A 12,432-nucleotide genomic window follows, 5' to 3' on the forward strand; every position below is an offset into this window, starting at 1 on the left:
TATCGGCTAGGGCAAGATGGATTGCTACACAGATATGTGTGCGAGCATGAAATGCATGACATGCTTGCACAGGCACACATCGGAATAACAAGAGGGCATTTCAACAGAGACACAACAGCCCGAAAGGTGCTACAGTCTCAGCTATGGTAGCCTACTCTTTTCCAGATGCAGCACGATTCATAAAGCACTATGATAAGTGCCAAAGGACCAAGGTACCAATTCGTAAGGACAAAATGGAGTTGAGTCTAGTCATTGCAAGGCAGCCATTTGAGAAATGGGGAATTGACTTCATTGGGCCAATCAATCTCGCAGCACAATACTCATCATAAGCAAAAGACATCATTGTTGCTCTACTACAGACTATCTCACGAAGTGGGCAAAAGCACGAGCTACCAAAAAGAATGATGCCAGGACCACTGCCATGTTCCTTTGGGAACATGTAATCTCAAGATTTGGCTAACCTAGCGAACTCGTTAGCGACCAAGGCATGCACTTCATCAATGAAGTGATCACTCATCTCCTATCCACCTTTCTAATCATCCATCGAAAATCCTCACCGTACTGCCCTCGGACTAATGGCCAGACTGAGCCTACGAATAAAATCTAGTAAATGTCCTTACCAAGGTAGTCTCTACTTTGCACAATGACTGGGATAACAAACTCATGGTAGCTTTATGGGCCTACCGCACAGCTTGTAAAAAGCTGTGGGACAAACTCCCTTCAGGTTGACCTACGGGACTGATGCAATTCTACCTGTAGAGTTCTTTGTTCCTAGCTTGAGAATCGCTCATCAAGAGAGATAGGATGGAAAGGAGGCATGGACAGATCACCTAGTTGAGCTAGAACACCTATCGGAAATGTGACTTCTATCCACCTATGCACTAATATGCAAGAAGGCAAGACGCAAAAGCTGGTTTGACAAGAATGTTAAGCAACGCAATTTCAAAAAGGGAGACTTGGTACTACTGTACTCGGTCAAGGGACATAAGCAGAAAATGAAGTTTAGAGGGCTAGGGCCTTTCCGAGTTCGCACCATCAGTTGAACTAGCAATGTGGAACTCGAAACCCTAGAGAGTGAGGGCATAGGCTTCTTTAATGGCAGCCGAATAAAGAAGTACTCCCCTCCTACGCACCCATTGCATGAGCCACCAATGTTGGAATCCCATGTTAATGTATATCTTCAATGCATTGATCGATGAGGGAGTTGACTTTAATGTCTTAACTCACGATCATTGGACTCACATTGGCAAACCGCAGTTCTAGCCCACCAACACCAAACTCAGCCCATATGGGGGCCAATCGTATGCACTCTTGGGAAAGTGCAAGGCTGCAAACTCTATTGAGCCTGAAAGCATACAAATGATCTTTTATGTGTTACCAAACACCAAGGATGCAGGTACGGAATCGTTGTTATGATGCACATTTAAAATTGCAATGTCGACTACAAATCCCAGCATATTCACCTCTCCATAGGCAACATACATACAGTCACTGCTTTTAGCAAGGGCTGCACTACTCCTTCAAAGTCCACAAAGCCACCGATAGAGAAACCCACCATCAAGTCTAAGAAGGGGGGTCGTGACTTGCCACCACCCACTAAACCTAAAGACCTACAAACTGTTGATGCCAAAACTAAGACATCAGAACCAAGGCTTCATTGGATACCTAAACATCAAGGCCCACCACCTAGGAGTACACATCCACGGCCCCACAAGACTAAAGCCCCACACTCGAAACCTAGGAAGCCAAAACGAAACTATAGACATCAACATACGATTAAAGCTGAGATGGGTCCCCAAGACCTTATTGCAAGCGCAAGGCTACTATGCGGGTAACACTTGGATCTGGGTATCCAAAGCCAAAACGACCAAAGGCCCTACTCAAACGCCGCCCTCAAGCTTGACCACACGAAACATTAGGACAGATCAGGCAGCACTGAGGCCACAAGAGACTTAGGCTGGTAAGCCCATAGAACCTCCAAAGCCCAGCCCCACATAATCTAAAACAATCTATAGGCCAAAACCGCAGCCTGCTACTAACACAAACTGTCTCAACCTGGGCCTACTAGTGCCACTCAAACCTCAAAGCACCATTAGCAGCCGCAACCCATCCAATTGAAGAACAGGCCAAGCCACAACCTCAGAAACAACTATAGCTACGACAATCAGCTCTGTTGAACTCTCTAGTTCACTAGCCGCCTCTGCAGGCCTTAGACCCTCTTATGACTGGAGATCAATTCTAACCTTGGCTGCATGCTTCACTAAGAATACATGGGATGACTTGGTTGCTTGCCTTAGATGCTTAGATGCCACCTTCTAGTCACTTGCTAAAAGCTATGGCCACTTGGACTTAGACCTTTTGGAAGAACCTTTAGCAACGGAGGTGTGTATGCTACCTTGCTCATGGGATAAATCTGAATTTGCATTCATTAAGGCTGTCGAAGCAGCTAAGGAGTTAATCGCCACACCAAGATTTCCCACGAGCAAGCACAGAAATGATGCCTCATCACATCATATGACAAGCGCACTGCATATCCCACCGACCAAGAAATCGAAGAATTGAAGCAGCTTGATGTTGACAACAACTCTTCTTTCTTGAGGAAATGGTACGCTCTCCGACTTCAATGGGAATTTGAGGGCTATCAAATCATGACTAATGCTGAATAGAGACGTGATATCAAAACCTCAAAGAATGACCCTACTTATGTAGCTCCAACCTCCTATAGGGTTTTGACAACAATTGATAACAGACCCCTAGAAGAGCACCTCCTAACCCATCCATCTTTAGATCGTATTCTAACTAAGGAGGAGTTACACATTGCTAGCCGAATTGATTTCGGTGACTTCCTAATGGATGTCCTTACCTACATCACTCACATAGGCATTCGACCTATCGACATAGACCACTGCGCTAAAATGGAATATAATCCAAACTTCTATGCTTGGCTCATGTGGACATGAAGCACCATGCATAGGCACTGAATTCCCTCAACTCTTTAACCTCTAATCCTAGGAAGAATCCTTCTCATTCTCAAGGGGGGAGGGGGTAAGGTGAAATCAAAAGGTAAAATCAAATAGGTAATGGAAATAATACGTGCAAGGAAGACCAAAAAGCCTTAGTCAATGTCCAAAATGGATGAAAATTTAAATTGTGAATCAAGAAAAAATGTCCTAAAATCTTGGAATGAAGGGACTCCTTGAAGGAAAAGTCTACTAATGTGCTTAAGCATCTCAAGTCAGCAAGCATGTAATCCTTCCTTCTGCAAGTAATTCTTTTGAAAAGCACTAATGGTGAATATGGATTCATGACAGGCAACCATCATGGTAGGCCAAGAAAAGACTGGCAAATTGTCTTTCTCAGAAGAAGAACAGGTGAAATACTGCCTCTCGATGTGTGGAGATGAGGGCTTTCAGCCAATTTAAATTTTGGCATATCTTCAACCTAGAAGATGTAGCCATCAAAAAATGGGCCGCAAGGCAAATTATTGAGCAGTGCAATCTGTAGAAAGACATGGAAGCAATGGGCCAAGGGGTTGCTTACATCCATTGCATGGAGTTCTCACGAATTTTTCACAAGAACCGCGGCATCGTGACTGTGCGGGAGGGAGAAGAAACTTGTCGGGTGCAGATTGAATTGACCCTGGAGTTGGTAGAAAAAGCATTGGGTCTGGCAAACAAAGTGGAGAGAAAGCCAAAGAGAGACGTATATGCCATGCTAGGGATGAACAAGGTGAAGGTCCATACCAACAATGACATCAGCTTGGCGGATATTCTAGATCCTGAAATCCAACTCCAGGCCAAGATGGTGCACGCATTATTCTCTAGTCAGAGATATAACACAATCATGAGCCACATCAATGTCCTCTTGCTAGAGAGCATCGCGACACGATCACTGGATGAGGTGAACCTCAACAGATTTGTGAGAAAGACCATCGAGACCTCGGCAAAGGCTCCGAAAATAGGAGGACAACTCGCAAGAGGAGAGTCCCTTGACACCAAGGCTAAAAGGAAAGCTTCATGTTTAAAGATCTCAACCATTGGATTCGGTGGGGTCCTTACCGCCATCATCAAAGAAGACTTGTGGCAAGGGCCGCCAGGAGAAGGAGAAGGAGTTGATGAAACGGCGAGTAGGTCGCCACCTCACCAAGAACAAGAGGCACCATCTAGGGAAAGGATAATGAGTGAGGATGAAGAGGACATGGAATAGAAAGAGCTATCTATAGCCGTGGAGAGGCTAAGAAGAGAAATAAGAAAATTGTATAGGAAAAGCAAGAAGAGGAGAGGAGGAAAAAAGAAAAGGCACACTTACAAAAGGCTCGCAAGGATTCCAAGAAGGCCGAGGAGGAAAGAAAGATAAAGGCAGAAGAAGAGGAGGAGAAGTTGAAAAGAAAGGAGGAGGAAGATATAGCCCTTGCAATGCGTAGATCCATTGAGCAATAGTCCACCAGGCAGGACGGCGAGCCGAAGCCCATGAGCCCACTTAGAGATCAAGGGCTGGGCTCAAGTGCCCATGTGCTAAAACTCATACCACTTGCAATGCATGAAGGCAAGGGAAAGGCCACAATCACCCCCATTCCTACTCTCATGGTGTCCGCCACTACCACCACCATATCCACACCTACCTCTATGACCCAGGTGGATGCCAACAATCTAATGGCTTGGGTCCAATACTTTGTGAATAAGGAAATGAGCCAAGGAGATAGGAGAAGGGACCCATCTTGCTGCTTGCAGGAACCAAAAGACCAGCAGCAGCAGAGTAGCAGATGTCGAGTCTAGACAAAACCTGAAGAAAGAAGAGGTGGCAATCTCAACAACCTCCATCCCCGCAACAAAGATGCCACCTGTGGAGTACGATGAATATGTCAAGGAGCTTATCTCTCAACTAGAGAAAGCCAAGGAAGAGAAAAAGATGGCATTGAAGAAATAGAAGCAGAAAAAGAGGCCATGCCTGCATTTCAGTCGGAGAAAACCTGCCAAATAGCCACGGCCCAAAGGGAGATCAGTGAGCTCAAAGAACAACTATAGGCTAAAGAAGAAGCAAAAGCTAAATGGCAAGCAAGATTGGACGAAGAGACTAAAGCCATAGCGAGCCTACGGAGACACAACGAAGAGATCGTGGGGCTTTATGAGGACTTGCAAGCGGAGATGGAGAAGATCAATAAAGCCACAGAGGAACTAGAGGTGCTGAGGGAGGAAAGAGCACACAGATATGAAAAAGAAGTGAAGAAATTGACATAGGAGGTAGCCTCAGCACAGGAAGAGTAGTAGAGATTGAAAAGAGAAATGGAAGATCAAGAACAAAGGCTAATAGTGCTAGCTCAGAGGCACGGGGAAAGCCTCAAGGAGATGATGAAGAGAGCAGATGAGTGGGTAGCTCATAATGAAAGAAGAGTCAAAGCCTTGGCATGCCATCTAGCTTAGGTTGAAAAAGATAAAGTACTAGCAGACAGCCGAGCAGAGGCCGCCCAAGTGGGCTTTGAAACCCAACAATGTGCCTTCCTCAATACACTGCTCGATGTCACCCAAATGAAGGAAAGGGAGGTCGTTGAAGCCATCAAGAAGAAGTTGCAGATTGCATGCATGGCCTTGAGAGCAGGCTTGCAAATGCCACTGCAACCTGTGGGAGTCAATTTGACCCTGGAAGAGCAACAAAGATATCTATTGTTGGCAGGCTTGACCCCATAGGAAATAGATGTAGTAGGGTTCACGGAAGGGGTCCAATAGGAAACCCAACAAGGACATGGGGATGGCCCAAGCTTCGAGATGGGGCCCCATGAAGAAGAGCTAGCCCCATAGCCTCCTTCCCCACCATGACCGGAAGACCAACAACAAGCAGACACATCCGAAGAAAGAAGGGCCGCACTTAAGGAAAAAAGAAAACAAATGGTAGAGGAAGCAAGGAGAAGATTGAATGCCAAACATGTACAAGTGCTACCCACGCCTATTCCACTGAGCTAGGATAGTTTCCTAGCGAGCTTCCACATTGATTTGATAATCTGGGAACAACAAAAAACTTCCAGAAACCCCTTTAGTCTAAACTTTCAATTCCCCGCCAATTTGCGCAGGGTTCTGCCGATCAAGGTGGTGGAAGAAGTGATCAACATTGAAAGCAAGCTTGAGGAAAAATGGCTGGCTGAGAGAGAGCAGAACCCCACCCTCTGGGGTACAGAGAATGCAGAAGTTTGGCAAAACAAGGTTTTTGAGGTCCAAGATCAGTGCCGAGCTATGAGTGCCAGCCTACATGGAGAAGGTGACTCTGTGACGTAAATATGGACACTTGGGTGGCTTTCTACAACACCCTCCCATTTGAATGCAACAACCCAATATTCATGCCATACCCTCAAAGAATGGAAGTGGATTTTGACCCCGATGTCCATGGTCAGTACGACTTCCCTGTAATCTACAACGAGAATTATACTAAGCCTGAAAAGGCCCTTATCTTCACCCCAAAAAATCTGTATGACTCTATAGTCCATTTTATAGATGAATTCTCCTCATACCCCGACCCTGCATTCATTACTACCTATAATTACCTTAGGCTACTTAGAATACTACTTAGGAAAAATCCTACTCCACAAGAACGCAATCTTCCACCCCTCTATTTTGATCCCAACACCATAGACAGCTGCGCCATGGCTCTGACTACTAATGCACGCTGCTCTTCTCCCTTCGTTTTGTTCATCCCTTCTAGAAGATATGAATGATAGCCACTTTACGCATTGCAATCATACATTTCTCTCTACCACCACTCTACAAGTCTACGTCAACCTCAAAGGGTACTTGCAAAGTTGGCAATTCCTGAATAAGTCTTTTAGGTTCCCCTTCTCCACCCCATTCGGACGATGAAGCTTAGCTCTTGTCCTGCCTATGTAATCAAAAAGAAAAAGAAAAAAGAAAAGGCAAAAAAAAAAAGAGGACAAGAAGAAGAAAAGAAAAGAAAAGAAAATGAACGAGAAAGAGAAAGAAATAAAGAAATAAAGAAGAAAGCAAAGATGAAAAGAGAAGAAATCACAACAAACAGTAGTTTACCCCACATAGGCCACAGTCACTGCAAAGATGAAAAGAGAAGAAATCACAACAAATAGCAGTTTACCCCACATAGGCCACAGTCACTGCACCTAGGGGTTCTCAAGTTAGGTTCGTCCGGTGGCTTCGATCGGCCAGCTCCGTCCCTAACCCCCTAGCCTCACTTTGATTCCCCATTTCACACTTAGGGCACATCAAGGGCAGGACATACCTAGGGAGGTAACACTAGACCTGTCACCCTAAGCTACATGCACCACACCTCCCTTATACACAAACTAGGTCCTCAAGTGTGGGACAATGCCCAGGCTAACCCAACTCCCAATTCCACTAGCATGAGCACAATGCAGCACAGTAAGGTAGACACTCCCCCTAGGTAGCACACTTCTTCTCTTTTCATGTAATGACCGAATGCTACAAACCACCAATATCGGAGGCCCCACCATCCACTCAACCAACAATAATCCACACAAGGCCCCATCATCCATGCAATACATTCTAGACCCCCACCATCTCAACTGGCTAATCAACCCTCCCAAAAAACCAATCTCCATGAGACCCCATCATCATCGACTCGCATGACCCCTCTTTTTTCAATCACCAAACCTTCATCAACTCAGAACTGCTAGTGTCACAAAACTTGCAATTGCCTAGGAGGGGGATAATGTTCCACAAGATATCACCAAGCAACCCACGTGACGCAGAGGAGAACTGAGGAAGCCCCAGTCAGAAAGTGAATGAAGAAGCTCATTCTACTCAAACAAGAACAATGGAAGAGAAGGCAAGCTCTGAAGAATGATGAAGAGCACCGGATATTCTAGTAAGGCTCTCTCAAGGATGAGGGAGAACTTCCAAGGGCTCTCGCACAAGGAAAGTGCGAGGCGCAATGTATTTCATTTTATAAGGCATGCATGTTTCCTCCTACGCAAGTGGTGAGCTCTACACGACCATGGGTGAAGGGATAAGGCAACTTGAAAGGAATAGGGAAATGCCATGTTAAGATCGTGCCGTAGAAACCATGGAGGGCAAGAGGATAGATCCGTTTAACACCATCGTCAATTTCCAAGATAGATCCATCCACCCACCATTCTCAAAGGGGGAATCCGTCTAGCACCATCGTCAATTTCAAGGACAAATCCGCCCATCAACCTCTCTCCAAGAAGGGATCTGTCCAACACAATATTCAATTTCAATGGATAAATCCACTCAAGTCCAACATCAAAGAGGGACCCACCCCAACTACATCTTTAATTTCAAGGGCCGGTCCACCCAACACCATCCCCCGCAAGGGCTTGTATACAAACTCAAAAAAGCCATCTAGCTACACCCATTCCACCTTCCAACTACTATCAGTGCCATTGACATGCACGGAGCTAGGAGGGGGGTAATGTTAACCTCAACACAATAAGAAAGTAGAAAAAAGTGGAAAAGCGGCCCAGGAAATCAGACACAACGGAAGAGGCAAGAGGGTGAATGACTAAAAGCACAAGGGCGGCCTCAAAAATCAAGTCAAAGGAAAAAGTATATTTTTTAATGCAAGGTGCCCCTAAAACTGTTGTAAAAGAGTGCCATGCTCCCTCTTGTGCAAATTGTAAAGGTAGATGGGCGGTAGAAAGGAAGCTAGGAAGATAGGAGGACAATGGGAAAGAGGTCCTAGGCCACAGCCGGCCATGTAAAAAAGGGGATAAGGGGATGACCGCCCAAAAGGAATTTAGGGTTTTGTATATAAAGTTGAAAAGTGAATGAAGAGCTCATTCTTTGGTGTGTGGCAAAAGTGGACTCATCTTGTTCTCTCTTTCTCTTCTCTTTGCTTGTTTGTGAAGAGTGCTTGAGGGAGGGAGTGTGAGTGAGTGAGGGAGTGTGTGTGTGAGGGTGAGTGATCTTGGAGGTGAAGCTCTCCATCATCTCCTCTCTTCTTCTTCTTCTCTTCTCTTCTCTTCTCTCGTCTCACGCATGGCTAAGGAGGATGGAGCTTGGAGGAGGAGGCTTGAGCTTGCATCACGAATTGTGGAGCTACTAGAGTACTTGAGGGAGGAGGCAACTAGTTTGGGCATCAAGATCAGCTCACTACACCCTGGTAGGATCGAAGGCACGTCAGCTAGGTGAGAGATAGCCATAGGTGCTCGCTTGAAACGCTTGAAGGAATAAGTGGTCCATGGGCCTTGGCGGTTGAGCGTGAGCTCCCATTACATCAGCTATATATTTCAGAATAGCATGGGATAATAGATTAACTGTCCCAATATCAACTCAAAAATGGCCTTATCTAATCCCATGGTAAAATTGTCATTCCCCACACTTCTCCCTTCACACAAAAGATTATGGAAGAGATGCATTCTTGCCTCACTACTGGTCATTTGGGTGTTTTCAAAACATTATATCGGATTGCCAAGAGCTTTCACTAGAAGGGCCTATAGAGAGATGTCAAGGATTTTGTGCCCAGTTGTATTCTATGCCACTAGAATAAGGACAACACGCTTAGACCCCCGTTGATCTCTTGTAGCTCTTGCCTATTCCTAAATGGAAATAGATATATATCACTATGGATTTTGATTACTGGCCTCCCCATTCCACCAAGAAATGATGGAACAATATATATATGGTAGCTAGCTATCTCACTAAATTTGCCCACTTTATCCCAACTAAGACCTAGTATACTACATCTTAGATGGCCACTCAATTTATGGAGCATGTGTTTAAGTTGCATGGGTTACTGCAAGTCATAGTGCATGATCGAGATGCCAAGTTTATGAACAACTTTTGGCAAGTGGTTTTAACATCTATTGGTGCCAAGCTTGCTCTATCCACCACATGCTGCCCACAAACTAATGGTCAGATCGAAAGGGTAAATAAATGGCTTGAGACCTACCTATGGCACTTTTGCCATGATGTACAACACAGTTGGGATATATGGCTCCACTTGGCTAATTTTGCATATAACAACTCCACCCACTCTAGCATTGGGGTTTCTTCTTTTGAGGCACTATACGGGTATAAGGTTCCCCTCCCTACAGAAGGTCACATAAGGCTTTATGCTGATGAGATAAGAAGGAATTTGGAATTACAAGAGGAAGATCTAGTTCTCTTGAAAGTGTCTAAGCCACATTACTCCACTCTCGAGGAGGGTAGCATTAACAAGTTGGCCCATCATCATTTCTATGGCCCCTATCGAATCCTTGAGAGAGTTGGTGACTTAGTTTACTAGTTATTAGAGCTTCCCCCCCCCCAAGATTCACAATGTGTTTTATGTTAGTTAGCATACATAGCCTAGAAGTGCTCATCATAAGCTTTATTTTGATAGATAGCACTCCCCATTTAGAGTAGCCCATCAAAAGTTATGACATATTTACTTTAGCATGCTTGTGGTGGACAACGTGTTGTCCATAGTCTTCATGCCCTTAGTTAAAATGAATTGGTGGCACTATTTCTTGTGACCATGCCCATAGTATGCATGTCACCCATATCTTGCCATCTATCCCAAATCTCCTTGAATACGTGCCCCTCCCCCTTTCAATCTTCTCATTGTAATACTGATCAAAGTAGTACTCTCTAGCCCCACTCACTAGCCACTTTGACAAGTCCCTCTAGTTGTCTTTTATTGTTGAGGGCAAAAACTTTCGAGGTTGAGATGGAATGTAATGAGTGGGGTGTATGAGGACTAGGGGTTAAATACCCAATCACACTGATCAAGGTATAAAAGGTTTAAGAAACCTCGTTTAGGGCATCCATGTATAATCAAGAATTAACTCTTTAGGCTTAGTGACACACCACTATTAGTCTACATAACACAGAGAGCTGCTATCTTTATCTAGAGATTAATGGACTGCATTTACAAACATGTATAAAGTGTGTTTCTCATGCCCTAAACTTGTTGAAAGAATATTGAAATATCTCATTTAAGCCTCCAAATGTCAATAAAGATGATCTCTTCCACCACTTTTTCTTTATGATCATCTTATCGTAGCACCTACCAAGTGAATATCTTTTCTCACCTAGCACATTTATCTCTTTATGAGGCATCCTTGTATATAAACACTACTTGAAAAAACACACTTACACTTTTCAATCAAGTCTTCCACTATCTTGGACTCTTGCATTCCTATCTCCATTTTCTCACATGGTATCAGAGCATACCAAGATCCCATTCTAGCTCACATGCTTCAGCTCTAGCTCACCCATTATTTTTAAGATAAGGTAATGGTGATTCAAACATTATCTACCACCAGGGCTCAACAACTTGTAGTCACCACTCAATCCTTCTTTGTGCTCTTCTCCAACCTAAGAAATGGATAAGTTAACAAGCTCCAACTACTGAAGTTGGAGTGCTAGGATGCAGCTTTACCTCATGCATGCAAACCTATGGTCTATATTGGATGGTGTAGAGAACAACCCACTAGAAGAGACAGACCTAGTCTTCCCCACATGGAAACAAAAGGATAGAGCTCCCTCAACAGAGATCATTCTTCATTGTAATGATCACCTCATGCAACCGGTATGTAGCTTGAATACTACTAATCTTATTTTGAAGAATCTAAGCATGCTTATGAAAAAGAACATGGCATCCATCAAGTTACTACCTTGTACAAACTTGTTAACTGTACATTAATACAAACATATATTTAAGAGAGAGAGAGAGAGAGAGAGAGAGAGAGAGAGAGAGAGAGAGAGAGAGAGAGAGAGAGAGAGAGAGAGAGAGAGAGAGAGAGAGAGAGAGAGAGCTAAAACACTTCAACAAAGACAAAAAACAATCATTGAAAGACCTAATAACTGGAATAACAAAATTGTTCCTAAAAATAACCACGAAACAAAACCATGTCTAAAGGAAACCTTGCAAAATGAAACCTAGTGCTGAAATCTAGAAGGCCTATCAACCATGGTATTATTGCCAACAACATGACGCACATTATGAATGGCACTGGGAAGAGCATTTGTGGCCACCATGGCAGCTGTATCATACTCAATCCTTACAATGACATCATTCAAATGCCCCACATAAGACTTGAGGTTGGTAACCTTAGCCACAAACTTATCAAGTTGAAGCTTCCAGGATTCAAGTAGCAAGCTATAACTCAAGTGACCCTTCAAGTCCACCCCATAGCATACCCCACATCTCATCGTACATCTCAATGGTGTCCTTCTATATGTTCGAGGATATGTCCAGAAAACCCTGTAGTGCAATATTGATTCCAATCTTCCAAGAGTTGTCATGCTCTACCACACATTGGAGATGTGCTACAATATTGCTTTTGCTTGCACAACACTGCTCAACTTGCTGTCACAATGAGAATGAAGCTCGTGCGCAAGGATGCCATTCAACTCATCACCTAAGCGATGGCTTTTGCAAACAACAATCAAGGCTCTCTTAATGGCCCTTCCCTTGTCAATTTCTTTGGATCACCTCACATTGATATGT

This window comes from Lygodium microphyllum, chromosome 15 (assembly GCF_053477565.2).
Source record: "Lygodium microphyllum isolate KBCC chromosome 15, Lygodium_microphyllum_v1.1.10, whole genome shotgun sequence".
NCBI lineage: Eukaryota > Viridiplantae > Streptophyta > Polypodiopsida > Schizaeales > Lygodiaceae > Lygodium > Lygodium microphyllum.